Source organism: Medicago sativa, chromosome 6, assembly GCF_051527215.1.
Source record: "Medicago sativa cultivar Bolivia chromosome 6, Bolivia_mono, whole genome shotgun sequence".
Taxonomy (NCBI): domain Eukaryota; kingdom Viridiplantae; phylum Streptophyta; class Magnoliopsida; order Fabales; family Fabaceae; genus Medicago; species Medicago sativa.
Genome location: NC_140754.1, coordinates 76,118,415 through 76,141,919, shown reverse-complemented (window position 1 = coordinate 76,141,919; position 23,505 = coordinate 76,118,415). Strand labels below are relative to the sequence as shown.

General features: G+C 37.1%; 1 long non-coding RNA gene and 1 pseudogene across 1 annotated transcript; both read right to left on the bottom strand.

Annotated features, from left to right (window-relative positions):
* Positions 1-22,428, bottom strand: part of LOC146916889 (uncharacterized) — a 69,611-nt pseudogene extending 47,183 nt beyond the window's left edge.
* On the bottom strand, positions 10,563-11,650 carry LOC146916890 (uncharacterized). Its single transcript, XR_015014066.1, has 2 exons — positions 11,234-11,650; positions 10,563-11,113 (listed from the first exon to the last, which is right to left on the bottom strand). It is a non-coding gene; the product is annotated as an uncharacterized LOC146916890 (long non-coding RNA).
* Positions 22,429-23,505: the final 1,077 nt, after the last annotated feature.

The following is a 23,505-nucleotide window of genomic DNA, read 5'->3' as shown; positions in this document are numbered from 1 at the left end:
ATCAAGTTCTCAGCCTCATAGTATCTAGCCCTCCACTGATGCTTCTCCCGACTCTCCATAGCTAGATGCTCCTGATACATCTCCTGGGTAGGTGGGAGTAGAGGCAAAGGCATGGTAGGAACGGATGCAGACACATATCTCATAGAGGGGTAAGGCATACCAATCTCCTCAGCTTGGATTATCACCCACTGTGTATAGGACTCATGAGCAATACCGGACCTTACACCCATATGCTTCACCTCTTTCTTCCGGAGCTTAGTCCAAGCTTCCATGAAATCCTCTCTTATTCCCGTGGGAGCATTGGAGTAGTGAAAGAAGTAAGGAGCTGTAGCAAGATTAATGGGCTTGTCTTTCATCGGGAAACCAAATTGTCGCAAGGCGAGCTCCGGGTTATAGTTGATTCCACCCCGGGTACCAAGAAGAGGTACGTTAAGAAACTTTCCACCACCAAAGATAATTTCCTTGACTCTAGAGGCTGGAGTGAGCCAAACCACCTCATTAGAAGTGAGAGCCATAATTCTCTGTGAAATAGACCAATTCTCCGGATTGTCGCGGAAAGACTCCGGAAGGTGCGAAATAAACCACCTATAGAGGCGAGGCACACAACAAATAATGTATCCACTACCCTTGCCGGAACGATCGTGAATAGCATGGTATGTGTCAGCTAGCAAGGTAGGAACCGGATTCTTGGAGTGGAAGATCATAATGGCATTCATGTCCACGAAGTCATCAAGATTTGGAAAGAGAATAAGCCCATAGATGAGGAGTGCAAGAATAGCCTCGAGAGTGTCTTGACAAGTGGTATTGAGGTTGGCTTTCCCAAGAAGATACTCTGAAGTGAACCCTCAGATACGAGCCTTAGTGACAAGATTCTTGGAGACGTCGGAGGTTGTAAGATGGAGATCCTTAGCAATAACCAAAGAAGTAGGAGGATGCTCAAGTCCCGCGAAGGGCACCCCCTTAGCAATAGGTAGACCCATCAAGTGAGAATAAGCCTCTAGAGTAGGCACCAACTGAAAGTCTGGGAAAGTAAAGCACCGATACTTCTGATCATAGAATTGCACTAGAGTGTGCACAAGCTTCTCATCCACATTAGTATGAAGAATAGGAAGTAAAGCCCCATAACGGTGTCGGAAACCAGTCGGATCCTCGACCTTGAGTGCCAAATCTCTCAAACTAGCCAAATCCACTTCCTTGAACTTGTAGGATTTAGTCTTCTTCATTCCTACAATGTTTACAAATTCAACTTGTCTAAGCCCTTCGATAACAATGCATGACAAAAGTTTATGCATGTATGCATGTATGCATGAATGCATGATTATGTTCAAGGTCCGGGAGTTGTTTTCGCTACGGGAAGGTGTTAGACACCCATAACGACTATAGTATCCTATAGGAACCGTCTTTAATTTCTACGTGCGCGCTTTATTTTTAAATGCTATTTTGGAATGATATTTACACCTAAAGTTTGCTCAGTGAAGAATTGGAGGGAGGAGAATGTTTTTGGATTTTTATTTTAGTTGAATTGAAGGAATTTTGTTCCTTGCCTACGTACCCGCTTAAGGGATCAAATCCACCGTAGTTCTCTTCCAAAAATGTTTTTTGTTTTTGTTGGTTGATTTTAAGTTTGAAAATGGGATTTTGAAGAATAGAAAGAGGCCTCAAGGGCATGAGACTTAGAAAAGGTGAGGTGGAATTAGTTATTTGCAAAAAAACTCAAAGTATGGTTAAAATTCATTAAAGTTTGATTAAGAAAAAGAAAGAGAAAATTCAATGGGATTTTGATCCCAAAGGTTTATTTAGAAAATGGTTTGAGTGAAGTTTGTTCATATTTTTTGGAAAATGATTTTTCTAAGTGTAAAGCCTAATCATTCATCTAAGCATACAATCCTAAACATACATCTAACATGCATATTCTAACTATATACCTAAAGTGATGTGTGTGCATGTGTCAGTGCTTGTGTCGGTGTACATTATTAGAGTCCATTGTCCTTATTACATCATTGGCCTAGATACATTCTATGGTCTTGCAAGAAATTAAAATTGCATGAAAGTAAAGTACAAAAAGTCCTAAGTATTACATTCTAATTTTTGGTGAAACTTAAAGTGCAAGAAATAAGATGGACATGGAATGAAATGGGAATGCTTATGAAAAATATGAGACATGAAATGAAATGGTTAGTAACACATGGTAATATCAAAAGAAATAAAGCAAGAAAAACACTATAGCACAAAGCATAGAAAATAACCCAAAATAAAGGCAAAATAAAGGCAAAATGAGCGCAAAACATGACTAAAATTTGCTCATAAAATGCAAGAGCCATATGACCTATAATTCTCACATTCCAACACATTTTTAATGGGTTTAGGATCAGGCTTTAGAATGGGAATTAAGGCAACATGATTAACTTGACATTTTTTAAAGCAAACTTAAGCATATTTGCATTATTTATTTACACAAGTAACTTGTAAGCTAAGTAACCACTCAAGATTCACACTCATGCAGCAATATCAAACACAAACAGTAGCTAAAACTTCATAAAATCAAGTGGCATAGGTCACAAGTATTCATCAAGAGATTGGAATTGGAATCAAGCAAATTTTCATCAATTTTTTAGCACAAAACATCACAAAATAGCAAGAAAATTCACCACATTATTTTTTACCAATTTTTAATATGCAAAAGTTATCACAAAACAATACAAAATTATCAAGAAATGTGTATGAAAATTTTTAGAATTTTTAAAGAATTTTTTAGACACAAAAACATATAAGTCTTCACAATTTTTTTAACAAAAAATAGTAAACAATTGACAAGAAAATACCACACACTTTTTAATCAAGATTTAACATATAACAATATCACAAAAATATCAAGAAAATGATCAAGAACGCATAGGAATTTTTTTAGGAATTTTCAAAGGATTTTTAGGCTTAAAATGTGCAAGAAAATCACTAATTTTAACAAGAATAGAAAAAAAATGCTTCAAATATTTTTCTCAGGCTTTAGCACAAAAAAATGTCACAAAAATGTTAGGAAAAATGTCAAGAACACATAGAAAAAGATTTAGGAATTTTACCAAAGTTTTAAGCAAGGCCGGGGGGTGCAACTAGCAGGAATACAGCAAGAATACGCAGGAGGGGGGGGGGGGGGGGGCGCATAGCAACAGAAGCAAAAAACGTTGTTGGGCCTAGGGAGAAAATGGATCAGGCTTGATCCATGGGTTATGGGTCAGGCCATGGGCTGAACCGACCCGCCCTAGGCCTATATAAGCCTATGACCCAATTTCTTTTCATTTTGATCCCAACTTTCTCTCTCTAAAATTGACAGACTCTCTCCCTCTCTCTCTAGGACTGGTCGAACGGAGAAGACAAAGGCAAGTGCTCCGGCGCGGTGGCCGGCCGCCCTGAGGCGGCGGCGCCGCCGCCGGAGCTTATTTTTTTCGTTTTTTCTTACGATTTTTTACATCAAAGTCCTCGTCTTCTTCTCCTCTGTTCAAATCCAGTACAGGATTTTCAAAACAAACTACATGTGAGCCTAGATCTACACTTTCTTTGATTCGAAAACAACAAACAAATAAATAGGGAGGAAAACGAGGTTACCTCAGTGTTTTGTGGTGAGGACGACGAACGGAGCAAGATACTTCCACGAATCTTCGAACCAAAACGAAGAGATCTTCGTCTTCTCCTTCGTTCTTAGCACGATCTGTCTTCCTCCTCACTCTTTCTGTGGATGTTGTTACCTTGCAGCTTGAAATTGTTTCACCAATTTATTGTTGTGATTCGGTTTCTGGCTTCGAATTCGTGAGGTTGTGGTTCGGTTGTGACAAATTCGTGTTGTTTGTGAATTTGTGAACCTTGCTTCGAATTTGTGTTGTTGTGGTTCGGTATTGAAACTGCTGGATTCGGATTTGTGATGATTTTGGTACCGAAATTGCTTGATTCGAATTTGTGATGATTTGGTACTGAAATTGTTCGATTCGAATTCGTGGTGGTTTGGTGCTGAAATTGTTCGGTTCGAATCTGTGGTGTTGAATCTTGGTGAATTCTGGAAATTTTTGTTGTTTTTGGGAGAAAATTGAGTTTGTTAGGGTTTGGGATTCATGTGTTCTTGATGAAGTTCATCAAGTTCATATGAGTCTTGATGGTTTTGATCTGTTTTTGGTGGAGAGAGAGAAAGAGAAAGTGTTTGTGATGAGTTGGAATGTGTTGAATGGATCTGTGACTTTGACTGTGATGACTGGGCTTTATAGCTGACGTATGTGCCCTCTGGACCAATACGAAAATGACATGTGGCATAACTAACTCTTGGACAAATGAAAAACTGACATGTGTACTGGACTAAAGACTTGGACAATATGGACTAAAATGCAATTTTTAGAATTCTTAGGACTTAAAAAAAATAAAATGAATTAAAATTGGTAACCGGAAAATAACGTAAAGTGAAACGATTAAAATTGACAAAACGGACTAAAATAAACCAATGGCCTAAATGAGGTACTTTAAAGTAACCTCTATCTGCCGAAATTTCGTGTGAAATGACCAAAATGCCCCTAGGGCTAAAACGACTGAAAATGACTCAGATGAAATTTTTAAAATGGATTTTTAACAGGGAATTAAAGCAAGAATTTATACAAGCAACTTAAAAGACTCAGAGACAAATTTAAGAGTTTAAACAGAGTTTTGACACATGAAAAGACTAAAATGCCCCTAGGGGCAAAACTGACTCAAAATGACTTCAAATGCAATTTTTAAAATGGATTTTGACATGAATTGAAATGAGGACTTATTCAAACTACTTGAAAGGACTCAAACAAATTTTTAAAAGACTGAAAGAAATTTTGACATAGGAAATGACTAAAATGCCCTTTTTCATGAATTTTGCAAATAATATTGAAATAAAATGCAGAGAAAGATGTAATTGATCAGAGACAGTTCAAATGGCTTGTAATGCAAGAAAAGAAGAATTGAGTCAGTATTTTTAGGTCCAAAATTAGGGTATAACAACTACTAATATATATAATATATCAAGCCCAAAATATCTAAAAATATCTTCAAGGAATAGCAAGTGGGCCACTTGAGTGAGGCTAAATTGTCCTTACTCGCAACGGCGAGTAAATGCACTCGCAAGTGCGAGTTCACTCGCATCCTACTCGCAGTTGCGAGCTGTGGTTGCGAGCAGCTGCTGCCTTCTGGATCAGCTTCTGCCATTTTGCACTTTTTCATGATTTTTCATCTTTGATCAGTGCCTTGGGGTAAATTCCTGCATAAAAGGATAGAGTAATGATAAGTAAAGCGTAATAAGGCATTTAACGCTTATTTCTCGACTTTTCCTTCAATTACTTGCAAAGCAAGCAACAAAAAGTGCTTAAAATATAACATGAATTTAACACTTTTATGACACTTATCAATGTAATACCCATACCAGACGTATCTAGAAAGTCTAGCACGTGCGTTAAGTTTAGTACTGGATACATTAAAATATACAACAATAAAATTTCGAATGAATATTATTTACAACAACACGCGTTCGTACAAAGATATACTACTCATCTTTTCTAAAGAATAATAAATAAGTCCTTGAAATCCATATCATCCTGCTGCGGGTACGAACGATCACTTGTTGCAACATCCATGACCGATGTACGTACATCGGACTCCCTCGGTGTCGTGCGGGTCCCTTACGAACACCGACATGCTGTTATAAACTTAGTCTTGCGTACTCGGTGAAATGCGGGTCCCTTACGGCTTGAATCGTTCTCATAATGAGAACCCCTTGTATCCCCCTGATGTGGATAGCAAGAGACATGCCACCGACATTATACTTGTCATGGTCTTGTCGTTCATGCAGGATAAACCTATTCATGCTTACATGTTTTCCTCGGAACCTTGATCGATCCGATTAATGGTAAAGTCTTACTTATTCATGCTTGTAAATTATTAATCATGGTGGATTGATTAACTAATCAAACCACAACTTAACATGCTTGTTATATCACTCTTGATCATGTGCGAAGATTTTATTCTTCGCGTCCTATCATTCTAAGGATTCTTGCTAACTAGCTAGTTCTCGACAACTATGTCGAGGCTCTAGTTTTCCCTCGCTTAATGTATAACTTGTTACCCAATTCACGACATGGTTCTCTCGTATGCCATGCCTTACTAACATGCTTAATACTTGCTTCTTTAACATAAGAATCTTGATTTCCTTAATTATCATTTAGGACCTTGGTTTGAGGGGTTTACTTTTATGAAAGACTGCACAAGAAAACCCGGTACGAAAAACATCGAAACTGCCCGGAACGAACAAGCAGCACCAGAATGTGCCACTTGCTCGCCTAGGCGAGTAAACTCTTGTGGTAAGCGAGCAGCTGCTCGCCATGGCGAGTAGGAGGCGAGCAAAACCTTGGTTCTGCCACTTTCTGCTTGCTGTGGCGAGTAATAGCTCGCCCCAGCGAGTTATGACAGTCCAGAACACTTAAAAATGGTATTTTTGACCCAAAAACCTCAAACCAAGTGTCTCTAAGCATATTGGTACATATTTGATCATAGAATACTTGTAAAACATTCATATGGCAAGTATTAACGTGTTTAGTATGCATGGCAAGAAAAAGGGGCAACTAGCATCTTACATAACCCTAGAATTTCCATAGCTTTCATATTAATCTAACATGGCATAATCATGATCCCAAAGGGTGGGAAAGCTATCTATGGAACTCACCTAAACAAGTTCTTGTAACAACTCCAAGCTCCAAGCTCAAACATGACCAAACCCTAGTTTGTGATCACTTGCTTCCTTTGCTCAAACCATACCATCTTGTTATCCTTTCTTGCAATTCAAGCATCATGATTCTTGATCATGAAGAAAACCTAGCTTGAATCATCTTCCATCTTACCATGAACCAAACCCTAGCTCTTGACTCCAAAATAAGCTCAACTCAAGTTGTTTCGTGCTTAACCCTCCATTCCATGTAGTAATACCCACAAGAGTTCCAAAACAACAAACATAAACCTTAGCTTCTTGTTGCAATCCAAAACCCTAGATTTTTGATTCACTTCTTGAGAGGAGAAGTAGAGGAAATCAAACATAATTTAAACTTCCCTTAGCTTGAAAGATCATGAGGAACATAACTTAGAAGCTTGCCAAGGATAGAAGAAGTTTTGGAAAGGTTTGGTGTAGAGATGAGAGAAAGAGGGCGTGGGAGAAGGGAAGAGAGAAGGGAGAGAAAATTGTTTGCCAACATAGAGAGAGAAAGGATAAGGGAAAATGAGATATTTTCCTCCCATAATATATAAATATCCTTTTTCCATGAAATTACAATTATGCCCTTGCTCAACCGTGTTTAAAACGACTCTGATACTTTTTCTGTAAAAAGCTGACATCTCATAAAATATTATCCGTTAACTTACTTTCCATGAATTTAATTCCTCTGGCACGATCAACGGGTAATTTACCGATACTGACAGACGGGATATTACAGTTTATCTCCTATTTCCTTATCCTTGGTAGAGCGTTTTTTCATAAGATTGATTTTTTTTTTTAAGGAATGAGATTTTCATTAATAACAGCTGCCCTGTGCTTATTGTTTGTTACGATATTCCTGATTCACTAAACTTCTGAAAGTGCACCTTTTTTCTATTAGTACTATAGAGTAAACCTAGTCTATATTATTATTATTATCTGTAGAGAAAATATGGAAGGTGAACCAAAGAAAAAGAGAGAACATCTGGAGGGTTCAAATCTTCCCGAAGAATTGTGGGTAATCATATCAAAAAAGTTGAATATTACTAATTTTGTTGTTTGATTCCGCAACATCGATAGTTTATTTCGCTCTCTTCTTCCTGCTCCATCTCCTTCTTACAGCCGTTGTATTTCATATGATCGTTATTTATACTACAAACCAAAATATATCGCATTCAACCATCAACTTCTTCTCCATGTTCTAATTATACCTTGAACAAATTTTCATATGATACGGTTTGTTTGTTGGTGTCATTAAAAAGATAATAATTTATATTATATTTGTTATATTATTGGTGTCGTTGAAAAAAATAAACATGATTTGTTATGTTTCTTACAATTTAACATTCACAAACATCTAATCGCTACTCTTAATCAAAATCATAATTTCATAAAAATCATAGTTCATAAATTACATGCATTAGCAGAATAAAAAGAGAATAAAAATGTGCCCCTATTTTTCTAGTCATTATTATTATTAAAAGTGAATATTTGAGGACTAAAGAAATAATTGTAGAACATTTTATATAAGAGAAAATAAGAAAGAATGTAAAATTTAGAGAGAAGCCTCTATATTTCTAAGATGTAAACAATAGATAACAATGTAAAATGTGTGTTTCTACTACTACCATGAATAAAGTATGATATTAAATATTCACAAATTTTTGTGTAACCAAAAAAAAAATCACAAATTTTTCATTTCGTCTATTAAAAAAAATTATAATATTAAATGTATCATAAGTTCTCCTCAGAAAAATAAATGAAATGTATCAAAACTTTATTTTCTGAGCAAAAATGTATCATAACTTTCCCTAAAAAAAATGTATCATAACTTATTCCTACTCATTACTTCTTATGGCTCATGCTAACCAGAGCCCCCGGACATTGGTTAAGGATATCAAAAGAGGAAGCTATGACTAAAAAAGGATATTTTTTGACCTTTTATAATTAATTACACAATTTTCAATACAATAACTACTATATAATTTCCTTTTTTACTAACCTTAACCAGTGCATGGAAGCACCGATTAACATTTCCCTTTCTCTAATCAAGATTTCGCAAAGAAGTATTTCCATTTTTAGATATACTAAACAAATTTTATAGCGACCCAAACAAATGAGAACAAAAATATCATACATGTTAGAGAATAATATCCTAAAATAGTACAAATTTAATTGCTATTTTACTACTTAATATAAATGACAAACATGTGTAAAAAGAACTTATTTTTAAGAATGTAGTCAGTCATATAAACAACTTATGGACCCAAATTTATCATGAGTTACACATGATATCAACTATTAGGTGAAGGTAGCAAAGCTCATATTCATGCTTCAACTAATAGATTTCAAAATATAACTCAAATTGTTAAATTATCATCAAACAGGTGAAATTTGTGACACTGAGCGAATTCAATTCTGCAACTTGTGAGTTTAGTGGTAAGATATTGATATTGTAACTTAAATGAAACAAATTTTAAATCCCATCGAAGACGGTCGTAAAACGGCCATTAATGTAAATTTAGTGGATGTTTAGTAATAGTATTATGGTGGATTTGTCAGAATCAAAGTAATTTATCCTGATGTTGTAGAAGTTGCAATTTGAAGCTTTTGTAAAATTACGGTGGTTCAACATAATTCTGATAAACATACCATAATATCAAAAATGCATTTAATAACTAATAACTTTTTTTTTTTGAAGAAATAACTAATAACTTCTCTTGTCCATTTTTTTAAACTGAATATTATACATGACACATCATACATTCTGTTAGTTGACAGAAAGATGAACTTGTAAAAGCAAAATGATAGATTTGTAAAGAAATTAACACAATGTATTAATTTGGGATACATGATATTATAAATTAAATAACACAACTGGAGAAGAATAACAAAGATAAACACCATTGGCAACAAAAGCTATCAACCACTTTAAAATTCTTATTTCACATTAATGATCATAAAACAGTTCCTGAAAATCCTTTTATTTCACTCATTAGTGGTAACACATTTAAGATTTATTCAAACACACACAAAGTTACAGAAAAACTTACACCAATTTGTCACATACATCATTCTTTAAAAGTTTAGCAACAAAACATAATGAAATCAACCTCACAAAAGTATAGCTTGAATTTTCATTTATTTCAAAATCTATAATATCATAATCTAACTGAGAAGTAAGCATCCAAAATATATTTTTTACATGTAGATGAAGTGGCTAATATCACCTAAAAATTCACATACACAACCTTAATTTAAACCTGGTAACTGATAGGCGTTTGGCAAGTGCACCAAATACTATCGAAGTAGTAAAATATCGATCCCACGAGGACTGTTTTTAATCTCAATAATTCAATTACGTCGTATTTTAGGATGTATAAAAGTTATTTTGATTTGCCACTAAGCAGTAGATTGGTTTGATTGCATAAAAGTAAATGCTGAAAATAGAATTGGTTTTAAGAATAAGAGAGAGATGAGTTTAGGTCTTTCAAATCATCGAGGTTCCCCTAATTGTTATGCTGCACCTATTCGTATGAATGATCTCCTAATCCCACGATAGTTAACAAATAGTCTTAATCAATCCCTTGAGTTAGGACCCTCTTCTCAAACTACAGCCCCTAATCCCTTAGGTGGTCTAATAATCTTTGAAGGTTTAAGCACGTTAACCTAATATCACTAATAAACGATTATCCATTCCTAGACTAACCATGTTTTTTAGAACAATTCAATAGGTCTAAGTCGAAAGCTATGGTCAGTAGTCATTTGTTCTCACAAAATCATATTTATATTTGATCAGGATATAAAAAGCATTAAGAACAATTGAATTGAATAAAGACTAGACTATCATTCACAATAAATAGAGTTTCACAACATAAGGTATCAATTAGAGTTACAACGAATCATCTCAGACCTAACCTCTAATGGATTTAGCCACTCATAATAGTGTTTAAGAATAACATAATCATTAGAGGTAATAAAACATACACAAAGTGGTTAAAGGATGAAGAAATCGTCCTCCTGGTCTTCCTTGCAGTTGCAAAATCACACTTTACTCTCTAGAATTCCTAACGCTTGTTTTTGGAATAGACTTCAGCATAAATAGGCACAGAATATCGCCCAAATCGTGTCACATTTTAAGTGAATTGTGACACGTTTCCTCCTTGTAGAGCAAGAAACAAAATTAGGGTTTCTCCAAATCGTGGTACGTTTTACCAATCGTGCCACATTTTCAAATGTCGAACCAAACCCTTCTGAAGCTTCTCAAATCGTGTCACGTTTTTGATAAATCGTGACACGTTTTCTTTCTTTGTATTTTCTCCAGTTTTTCTGCTCTTTTGCTCCATAAGTCTCCTTGTGAACTTCATTTTTGTGCTAAAATACATGTAAAATTACGTAATGACAAGATGTCATCACAACCCCAAACTTAAACCATTCCTTGTCCTCAAGGAATTTACTTGCAAAGCTGACAATCGACAGTAAAATAACACTTACCTGATCAAGCAGTAGTACCCAAAAGTTCAACACCTTACTAGCTAAAGATGAGCTAGTTTGACTTGTACGCATCCACCAATTCACAACTCCACGCAACTAATTGAAAAGGGTTCATACACAGTCGACATGCAATCTACATATTACCATACGCTTGAAAAGTTTCTAAACATCAATCAAAATCAATTTCAATGCACACTTTGAGGTCTTTAAGGGTTATAACGGGGCTTAGGTGAAGGTGGGATAATATTTGGATAAGTAGGCTACACAAAATTTGAGTTAGGCATTCCTACGGAAGTTAAAGCACAAAATTCAATCCAACATTCATTCACCTTGTGAAACAACAATTAATGCAAAGGTACTAGAGAATATTTATAACATTAGGGACAATCGAGTTTGAAGTTACTCGGATTTTTAATGTTTTGTCCATTTTTCATCATTCATTTTTTTTTTCATACACCATTTTTGTGTATATTTTGCATGACAATTTCTTTTTCTTTCATTTTTTGTTCTCTTATTCTCTAGTACCCCCACCCCAAACTTAGTTGGTTGCAAATTCCAATAGCAACCCCAAACTTAATTTTTAGCAACATTCTACAATGCCTAACTCAAAAAAGCAATATGGGACAAGTCCTAAAAGTCTCTAAGCTTGTAATGTAGTTTGTCACCGAACAAAAAGTTCTAATCCTACCGGCTCAAATTGGTTAAGAAAAGGATAAAATATAAGAATTAACAATCAGGGTAGGCTTCAAAAGGCTCACAGGACCAAGCACTTTTGCCTCAGTGTGCTAATGACAAAGATCAATCAACAGTAGAGAAAAATCGCAAGTTCTAGAAATGTAAATGCATGGAATATTTTAATATATGTAATTTGAAAAACAAAATTTGGTAATGAACCTTATGGCAGAGATTTCTGGGAGTTGTAACTACATATCTTTACTGCCGTACACTTCGCCTTTGAAAACCAAGTCACTCCTCTTTTTGAACTTTTGGAATACCACTTGAACAAACATTTGTTATCAAACTGTAAAGAGTCAACTAAACAAGCAAATTCATCAATAATAAACAAGTGCAGGAATAATTACATAAACAGGGGGTAAAACTGAGTTATACTTAACCAAAGGAAATAAAATTGTTCAAACATGAAATTAAGAGTAAATAACCAAAGTGCTGAAACAAAAATAGAAAAATAATAAAAGATAGGCCATCAGTAGCCCACTCAATCCTGCATCTGGTCCTCCGGAATCCAAGTGTTGGGGTCCTCCTCTGCATAGGTATCCTCCCCAAAGTACTGTCTTGACTGGGCGCCACCAGCAGCAAAGTCATCTCTGATCTCCTTCTCTCTAGCTTGAGCTCGACCTCTGGTGACATCAAAGTAGTGGTCCATAGCCTCCTCGGACCCATCAAAGTGCTCAAAAGAGCCCGTCATCTTCCTTCTGTTGAGGCAGACCGCCTCAGTAAACTCCTGACCAAACCTAGGACGGTTCCAATACTCCTGATCGTACACCTCATTCATCCAGTTGGCATGGCCGAACATGTAGTCCAACATCATAGGATGAATGGGTGCATAGGTACCCTACTGACTGCTCCCATCTCCAGCAAATGTCTGACTCTGAGGTGGTGGTTGAGGCAGATATGGTGGCGGTGGTTGTGGCTATCCTGCTACTGCTGCTTCGGCTACCTGAATGGCGTGTAGGCGCTCATGATAGTCTTTGACAAAGCCATCCATGTAGTTATTTGTTATGGGCTTCATCATGGCTGCACTCAGATCATTTGCGAAAAGATCGCATTCAGCCTCTTCACAAAGCCAATTGATAAGGCTCAAGTGAGGAAGCGCCTTCTTGGTACCTGAAGCAAACATATAAATATTTTTGGCAATCAACTCACCAACATTGATGGGTGCACCATCAAGAATAGCAGACAGCGTCAGCAACCGGGGTAGAGGAATCTCTGAAGTACAGGAGGTGCCCTCAATAGTTTGCACCACAAAAGATGCCCACGCCTTCGCATGGAGCTTGAAGTCAGCCCTCAACAACATATGTGACCCTCCATGCCATTTAGCACCCTCCACACAAATCTGCAACAACAACTCTTCCCACCTATCATCGTTCTAATTCTTGCATTCCTCCATCCTCCTCTTCACATCACATGCCTCTGGTGGCACAATCTCCAGCAAGTTATTGATCCTCTCCGGGATGTAATCAATCTCCTTCCCCCTCACATAGGACATGTACTTCCTCCCCATATACCTAGCATTGGAATAGAATTCTATCCCAATAGTTTTGTTGGCCTACTCAAAAATCATGCTCACAAGGGACTCCCACCCTCTCTCAGTGATCACCTGATGGAACTCGGGGTTGGAGATGAGTTTGGTGAAATTAAAACCTCTCTCCAGGATCACTCTAAAGCTACGGATGTCTTTGAAACGGTCTCGGGCATCAGTATTATAAAACCGGTGGTTTATGGATGGTGGTGGTGCGGTGTTAGGGCTAGGTTTAACGGGTTGTTTGCGTTTGGGGGCAGTTTTGGCCTTTTTGGATGGCTGGGAAGTGGCTTGTGACTTGCCTTTGTTGCGGGTCTCAACCATGGTTAGGGTTAGGGTTAGGGTGAAGATGATGAATTTGGGATGTTTATGGATGATGATGATGATGATTGATGATGATAGTTTGGTGGTTTGGAGATGAAAAGATGAAGATTTTTGGTAGAACAGGGTTGGAGATTCGAAGGTTAGGGTTCTGGGGAAATTTTGGCAGAGTTTTGTTACTTTTGGAAGTGGATGGAATGAAAATCGTGTTGGGTTTATTTATAGGCATGGAAAATCGTGTCACGTTTGGCCAAAAACGTTTCATGATTTGGTTTTGTAACGGTTTAATTTTTGAAACTGCCAAAATCGTGTCACGTTTGGGCAAAACGTGTCACAATTTCTCATTTTTGAAAAATTTCTTGCCTAGAAATCGTGTCACGTTTTGGACAACGTGTCACGATTTCTCAATGTGGAATGCACCAGTTTTTGAGACTTAGAAAAAATTTTGGGTGGTAAAATCGTGTCATGATTTCAGTATCGTGACACGTTTTTAGCAATGTCGAATGACACCCAATTTTAACTTAGAAAAAATCTTAAAGAGCTTCAGAGGGTAGGCAAATCGTGCCACGTTTTGCCCAAAATGTGTCACGATTTGCACAGTACTGGTCATGAAAATTTTTTCTTCCTCTGTCTGTTTCAGCTAAAATCTTTTTGTATTTTTGGATATTTAAAAAGCAATAAAAAGAATAAGAAATACTACCTGGAATCTAAATGTGGGTTGCCTCCCACCAAGCGCTTCTTTACCGTCACTAACTTGACTTCTGATGACCCTTAAGGATCATTCAAATTAAGTCCTACCCTAGCTTTTGGTAGGTCGCCACCCAGATATGGCTTAACTCTCTGCCCATTGACTTTGAAACTTTGTTCACCTTCAGGTGTCATCAACTCAACAGCTCCATGAGGTGACACACAGTTAATATCCCTAGACAGTAAGTTTTTGTCATGATACCTTTTAGTCCTGGCTTTATAGATGAGCGCATTTTCATACGCTCTAAGCCTCATCTCCTCAAGTTCATTAAGTTTCAAGAATCTTTTCTTACCAGCGGCCTCTTGATCAAAATTTAAGGCCTTAACGGCCCAGTATGCTTTATGTTCTAACTCAACTGGAAGATGACATGCCTTCCCATAGACTAACTGATAGGGTGAGAGCCCTAAATGAGTCTTAAAGGCTGTCCTATATGCCCACAGTGCGTCATCTAATTTCTTAGACCAATCTTTCCTATTTGATGCAACTGTCTTTTTTAAGATCTGTTTCAGCTGATGGTTTGAAACCTCTGCTTGACCACTTGTTTGTGGGTGATAGGGAGTTTCAACTTTGTGCCTGATGTTATACTTTTTAAGCACATTTTCGAGAAAATTATTGCAAAAGTGCTTCCCCCCATCACTGATCAAGACTCTAAGTGTTCCAAACCTAGTGAAAATGTTCTTCTGCAGGAAGTTAACAACAGTTTTGGCATCATTAGCGACACATGGTATCGCTTCAACCCATTTTGTGACATAGTCAACATAAACCAGAATATGGAGAAAGGAGTAAGAGGAAGGGAAAGGTCCCATAAAGTCAATGCACCAACAATGAAATGGTTCAACTTCTATGATTCCTGATAGGGGCATCTCATTCCTCTTTGAGATGTTACCTGTCCTTTGGCATTTATCACACCGTGCAACAAAGTCGTGGCAATCCTTGAAAAAGGTGGGCCACAAGAATCCACTTTGCAAAATTTTTGCAGCGGTTCTTTCTCCACTATGGTGGCCTCCATAACTGAGCTATGGCAGTGCCACATGATACCATTAGCTTCCTCACCTGCAACATAACGTCTAATCAATCCGTCAGTTCCTACCTTAAACAGATAAGGGTCGTCCCAAAAGTAGTGGTTTGCATATTTGAAGAACTTTTTCCTCTGATGATAGGTCATATCATCAGGAACTATGTTACCAGCCTTAAAGTTTGCTATGTCAGCAAACCAGGGCCTTTCTCCAATAGAAAACAGTTGTTCATCAGGAAACTCGCCCTTGATGGCCTTCTCTTTCTTTGTCACCTCCTCATTTTCCAACCTTGAGAGGTGATCAGCTACTACGTTCTCCACTCCCTTTTTGTCACGAATCTCAAGATCGAATTCTTGCAACAGAAGGATCCACCTCAACAGCTGAGGCTTTGAATCCCCTTTGGTTAATAGATATTTAAGAGCTGCATGATCTGTAAAAACAATGACTTTGGAGCCTATTAGATAAGAACGAAACTTTTCCAATGCAAAGATTACCGCAAGTAACTCTTTTTCAGTTGTGGAATAGTTAATTTGATTCTCATTTAAAACCTTGCTTGCATAGTAAATTGCATGAAAAAATTTGTTCTTGCGTTGGCCTAGGACTGCACCAACAACATAATCACTTGCATCACACATAAGTTCAAAAGGTAAATCCCAATCGGGTGCAATGATTATTGGTGCAGTCACCAACTTGTTTTTAATCAAAGAAAAAGCATTTAAACATTCATCATCAAAATTAAACTCAGTTTCTTTGACCAAGAGGTTACAGAGGGGTTTGGAAATTTTTGAAAAATCTTTTATGAAACGCCGATAAAAACCGGCATGCCCCAAGAAACTTCTTACTCCCTTGACATTAACAGGTGGGGGAAGTTTTTCTATAACATCTATCTTGGCTTGGTCCACCTCTATGCCTTTAGCACTTATTTATGCCCCAAAATTTTACCTTCGGTCAACATAAAGTGACATTTTTCCCAGTTTAAAACAAGGTTAGTTTCGGTGCATCATTTAAGGACATCATCTAGGTGAAACAAGCATTGATCAAAAGACTTACCAAACACATAAAAGTCGTCCATAAATACCTCTATGTTCTTCTCTATCATGTCAGAGAAGATGGAGAGCATACACCTTTGAAAGGTCGCCGGCGAATTACACAACCCAAAGGGCATCCTCCTATAAGCAAATATACCAAATGGACAAGTGAAGGCAGTCTTCTCTTGATCTTCCGGAGCCACTGAAATCTGATTGTACCCCGAATACCCATCCAAGAAGCAATAAAATGCTTGGCCAGCCAATCTCTCAATCATTTGATCCATGAATGGTAATGGGAAGTAGTCCTTCCTTGTTGCGGTGTTCAACCGCCGGTAGTCTATACACATTCTCCAACCAGTGACGGTACGGATGGGTATCAATTCATTTTTTTCGTTGGCCACCACCGTCATTCCTCCTTTCTTATGTACCACATGAACTGGACTTACCTATAAGCTGTCAGAGATAGGGTAAATCATTCCAGCTTCCAGTAGCTTAAGCACCTCTTTCTTCACCACTTCTTTCATTAGGTTTAGTCTTCTTTGAGGTTGAACCACAGGTTTGTATTCAGCCTCCATGTGTATTTTATGCATGCAATAAGCTGGACTAATACCCTTCAAATCAGAAATGCTCCACCCTAGAGCTCCTTGGTTGCTTCTCAACACCCTCATCAATTTCTCTTCTTCTAAGGGTGTCAAAGGGTTGCTGATAATTGCTGGTTTAGAGGCATCCTTGCTAAGAAAAACATACTTCAAGTGAGAAGGAAGTTCTTTTAATTCTGGATTTTTCTCTCCTTCTCCACTCAAAGTAAATGCAATTGTAGAGTCTTTAACAACCAATTCTTCAATTTTTACTTGCCCCAACTCTTGTTTACTTGCCTCAAGTTGCTTGATACAATCACTCACCTCAAGATCTTCGTCTGGTCACAAGTCTCTATAGAATTTACAATTGCTCTTTCAAGAGGTTGTGGTGGTTAAGGTGCACGAGAGTCATCTTCAACTATTTCTTCAACAACATCAATCCGGTAACACTTTGGGTTTTCATCACGGTGTTTCATTGCTTCAAAGATATTGAACACCACTTGCTCATTATGGAATCTCAACATTAGCTCTCCCATCTCAACATCAATTAAAGCACGACCAGTTGCAAGGAAAGGTCTTCCTAGAATGAGTGGTATTTCTTCATCTTCAGCCATGTCCAAGATCACGAAATCTGCTGGAAACACTAGATCGTTCACCTTTACTAGCACATCTTCAAGCACACCGAAAGGATAAGAGATTGACCGATCAGCTAAAGTAATGGTCATTCTTGTTGGTTTTGGATCACCACATCCAAGCTTCTTCATCATCGAAAGGGGCATCAAGTTAATACTTGCTCCTAAATCACATAAAGCTCTTCCAACGTTTACTGGTCCAATAAAACAAGGGATAGTAAAAGCACCAGGATCTTTCATCTTAGGTGGCAGCTTCTTTTGGAGAATGGCACTACAATTCTCGGAAAGAGAAATGTTTTCATCATCTTTAGGCTTCTTTCTCCCTGTTAGCAAATCTTTCATGAACTTGGCATACAAAGGCATTTGATCAAGAGCTTCACTGAAAGGAATATTCACCTGAAGTTATGAGATAAGTTGCATGAACTTCTTGAATTGTCCTTCCTCCTTCTTTTTCTTCTTCTCTAAATGAGGGTAGGGAAGCTTCACATAAGATGGAATAATTTGTGGCTTATCTCCATCTTTCAAGATTTGACTCTTTGACTTCCTCAAGATTGAATCTTCATCTATCAATTTCTCACTTTTTTCTCCCTCTATTTCTTTCTTCTTTTCATTTTCAACTACTCCTTGATCATTCTCCTTTTCAACTACACCATTTTCTTTTTCATTTTCAACTTCGCCATCTTCTTCCACTTCCAATACTACTTCATCAACTTTCCTTGGAGCTTTTGGAACGAAAGGTGTCAAAACCTTTTTGCTCCTCAAGTCAACAGCATTACAAGACTCGTTCTTAGGGTTTTCTTTAGTATTACCTGAGAATCCGACTTTGTTTTGTTCAGCCAATTGATTAGCTAATTGCCCAAGTTGAGTTTCAAGCATCTTCCTGGAGGCTTCATTGTTCTTTCTCTCAGCCTCTTGACTCTTCTTCATCTCTTCAAAGTTGCCTTGAGTCATCTTCATAAAGTTCATCATAGTTTCCTCAAGAGCTGAAGGCTTTCTTTGTTGTTGTGGAGGAGGAACAAGCAATTGCGAGTTCAAAGCGTTGCTATTTGAGTAGCTTAGATTGGGAATCTTGTTGATGCCTGAATTATAGTACTGATTTTGCCTTTGGTAGCCCCCCATGTAGTTTGCTTCCTTGCTAGATCCTTCGGGAACACATTCACCATTAGGATGTTCTTCTCCACATAAGTCACACTTGATTGCAGCCACTTGTTGTTGATGCTTGTGAGCCAAAGTGAAGCCTTGAAACTCCTTAGTTAGAGCCTCTATTTGCTTGTTCATGGCTGCTTAGTTAGCTAGAATTGTCGTTTGTTCACTCACCCCAAACACTCCTCTTTCTTTCTTCTTTGCTTCAGCACGATATTCATTACCCGCCATATTTTCGGTTAGGGCTTGAACTTCATGATCAGTTTTGCTCTTAAGACTACCTCCCGCGGAAGCATCTAAGAACATCCTAGTGTATAGTGTTACCCCCTCAGTAAAGATTTGGAGGTATTGTTTCTCCGTGAACTCATGGTTTGGACATCTTTTAAGAAGCAAGTGAATCGCTCCCAAGCATCATACAATGACTCAGTCTCCCCTTGCTTGAAGTTAGAGATCTCCATCTTCTTTTCCCAATATTTAGACATAGGGAAATATTTCTCTAGGAACTTAAGCTCTAACTCTTCCCAAGTTTGAACAGTCCCATTGGGAATAGTTAACAGCCAGTCTTTAGCTCTTCCGGTCAAGGTGAAAGGAAACATCCTCAGTTTCTTCTGTGCGTCAGTTACAGTGGCTGGTTGTACACAAAACTCACATGTTTCAACAAAGCGGCTTAAGTGTTCATGTGGGCTCATGGCTTCGGTCCCATCGAATTGTTTGTATCTCAAACCATTGAGGACGGTGGTCTTAATGTCAAAAGCAACGGGGTTAGCTGGTTGAAAAGTGTGGGTCAGTTGACCGCGATGAGTTGCTAACCCATAGTCTCCTAGCTTTGGTCTTGGTGGTACAGGTTCTCCCATGATAGCAGATTTAGGAGAAGCAGTTGTTTCAGATTCAGATGAGAGTGGCTCCGGTATCGGTGTTCGTTCACTAGGTGGCACAGATTGAGACAACCTCTGTAATATGACAGCTTTCCGAAGTGCTCTAGCAGTCCTTTCTATCTCTGGATTGAACTCGAGATCGTCGGAACTCTTTTTACCTCGCATAAACATCAAAATACCTTAGTAGCACTGCACAATACAAAGTAATCAAATGAATACTAAAACAGAAAATTTAAAAATAAAAACAGAAATTTAAATTGCAAAAATCCTAAATTATAACGTAATTGCCTTGTTGAAATAAATCAACAGTCCCCGGCAACGGCGCCAAAAACTTGATAGGCGTTTGGCAAGTGCACCAAATACTATCGAAGTAGTAAAATATCGATCCCACGAGGACTGTTTTTAATCTCAATAATTCAATTACGTTGTATTTTAGGATGTATAAAAGTTATTTTGATTTGCCACTAGGCAGTAGATTGGTTTGATTGCATAAAAGTAAATGCTGAAAATAGAATTGGTTTTAAGAATAAGAGAGAGATGAGTTTAGGTCTTTCGAATCATCGAGGTTCCCCTAATTGTTATGTTGCACCTATTCGTATGAATGATCTTCTAATCCCACGATAGTTAACAAAATAGTCCTAATCAATCCCTTGAGTTAGGACCCTCTTCTCAAACTACAGCCCCTAATCCCTTAGGTGGTCTAATAATCTTTGAAGGTTTAAGCACGTTAACCTAATATCACTAATAAACGATTATCCATTCCTAGACTAACCATGTTTATTAGAACAATTCAATAGGTCTAAGTCGAAAGCTATGGTCAGTAGTCATTCGTTATCACAAAATCATATTTATATTTGATCAGGATATAAAAAGCATTAAGAACAATTGAATTGAATAAAGACTAGACTATCATTCACAATAAATAGAGTTTCACAACATAAGGTATCAATTAGAGTTACAACGAATAATCTCAGACCTAACCTCTAATGGATTTATCTACTCATAATAGTGTTTAAGAATAACATAATCATTAGAGGTAATAAAACATACACAAAGTGGTTGAAGGATGAAGAAATCGTCCTCCTGGTCTTCCTTGCAGTTGCAAAATCGCACTTTGCTCTCTAGAATTCTTAACGCTTGTTTTTGGAATAGACTTCAGCATAAATAGGCACAGAATATCGCCCAAATCGTGTCACATTTTAAGTGAATCGTGACACGTTTCCTCCTTGTAGAGCAAGAAACAAAATTAGGGTTTCTCCAAATCGTGGCATGTTTTACCAATTGTGCCACGTTTTCAAATGTCGAACCAAACCCTTCTGAAGCTTCTCAAATCGTGTCACGTTTCTGATAAATCGTGACACGTTTTCGTTCTTTGTATTTTCTCCAGTTTTTATGCTCTTTTGCTGCATAAGTCTCCTTGTGAACTCCATTTTTGTGCTAAAATACATGTAAAATTACGTAATGACAAGATGTAATCAGTAACCACAGAAAATGTCCAGCCTAACGATTGAGTTAGGCCTTCCAGACAACATCCAAAATGTTGTTCAAATTTTTTTTATGCTAAATGTTCATAAAGCTAGTATCTTTTTATGTTTGACGATCTAATTTCAGAAGATTAACTATTAAGAGTCTCATATTGGATGAGAGATGACCTGAACAAATGTTTATAAGTGGTGGGACAATTTTCACCTCCCAAACTAGTTTTGTGAGGCTGTTTTAGGCCCAACCGCGGATTCTAAGATGGTATCGAAGCCTCTCTAAATTCATTGGATCACCTGCTATTAGGTTTCCGTTATCAAACAACACACTATTTATATCCACACATCAAATCAAATAGTGTTGGGCGTGAAGGTGTTTTAAAGAGTATCACATTGTATAAGCGATGACATAAGCAAATATTTATAAGTAGGTGAAACCTATACGTTTATAAGTGTGGATAATCCTCATCTATCAAGCCGGTTCAACCACAAATTCTAAGATTAACCAAAAACAGAGCAGGGTCGTCTTCGACAATTCGGAGGCCCCGTTGTAATGTTGACAATTTTAATTTAAAAAGTATTAAAAAAATTCAACACCACTTAAAGTGACAAACATCTACATTATGACTTTTACCCACAGACAAATAGATATTTACCTACAGAAAATGTATAATTGATAGTAAAATAGTTGAATTATGGACTTTTACCTACAGAAAAATGACATTTAGTGAGAGATTTTGTCCGTAAATACAATTTTTTTTCCTTCCTTTATCGAATTTTTAAGCCCCTTTAAGTTTGAGGCCCTGTGCCAAGGGCATTGATGCTCTTTCACAGGGCCGGCCCTGAGAGTGATCTAGGTATATATACAAAGACACCTCAAATCATAGTAAAGCTCATGTTTTGAGTGGAAAATACAGGGTTACAAGCAAATTTCACAATGATGGTAGAATAAAGAAAATAAAGGATTTACTTGGACCATTGCCTAACACTAAGTTGAGTGAGTTTTTCTCCAGATGGTTTCTTTCAATCTTGATCCCCAATTTCTCTGTCACGTTACTCATACTTTCTTCTCTTAATCAAGTAGAATTAAGGAGATGAAGGAAGCGTCTTGGTTTGATGGTTACAACCTCACAAATTAAGTTAAAATAAAGAAGAAAGAAACACTCGCAAGACCTATCTTTGAACATTAGTAATAACGTTTCTGCTTACATAAGAGTGGCAAGTTGTCAAGTTGTTCTATTTGGAAACCACACACACACACACACACACACACACACATATATATATATATATATATATCCTTATAAAGTTGAGACACGATAGATTACTATTTACTCGATCCCATAGCATTAGAACTATTTCATAGTGCATACTATTGAACTGTAACTCAAACACAAAGGTTTTGAGGGGGATGTCCATAGGATGTGTTAGTTCACTACCATAGTTAATAGCTGCATTTAGATTAACACAAAGTTGTAGTTGTTAGTTGGTTAGTACAAGAGTAGTTACGTGTTATGCAAGTAATTAACCATATGTTATATTATATAGTATTGATAGTATTGGGGATATGTATGATATGGAAAATATCTACCATTTAAGTCAAGAAAGCGCATACAGTGTTACATGTACAAAAAAAATTCACACTTTTCTCTCTTTTCACTGATCAGTTTTTCTTTCTCTATTCTCTTTACAGTCCAGCTGGTATCAGCAGCCTACACTTTCAGTCGTTCGAGAATCATCAAGTCCATATACATCCTTCGATATCAGTGGGACATATGAGCAAATTAACATAAGCACACTAACATGGAGAGAACAGAGGAGAGACTTTGTATTTTGAACTCTTATATTTCATTCATAAAACTTGATACAACTTGATATATATTACAATGGTACAAGCATGGCCTTTTATAGGCAAAATACTAAGACTATTCTTAATGACTAAGCATACTTAGCTTCCAAGTAATTATACAAACATAAGACACCTAGTATCCATGTGTTGCTCTTTATACAACTCTTAATTGTTAAGTAAACTTAATGGACAAGTAAGTTACTAATAGCTAAGTATTAGTGTTCAATTCAAACTTTGCAACTTAAGTGGCAATCTTATCTCATAAGCCACATCATGCTTCTAAAATCTTCTAGATTATGCTTGATTTAATTTTCTAACATTGCCTCCCTTAAATCAAGCTTCCA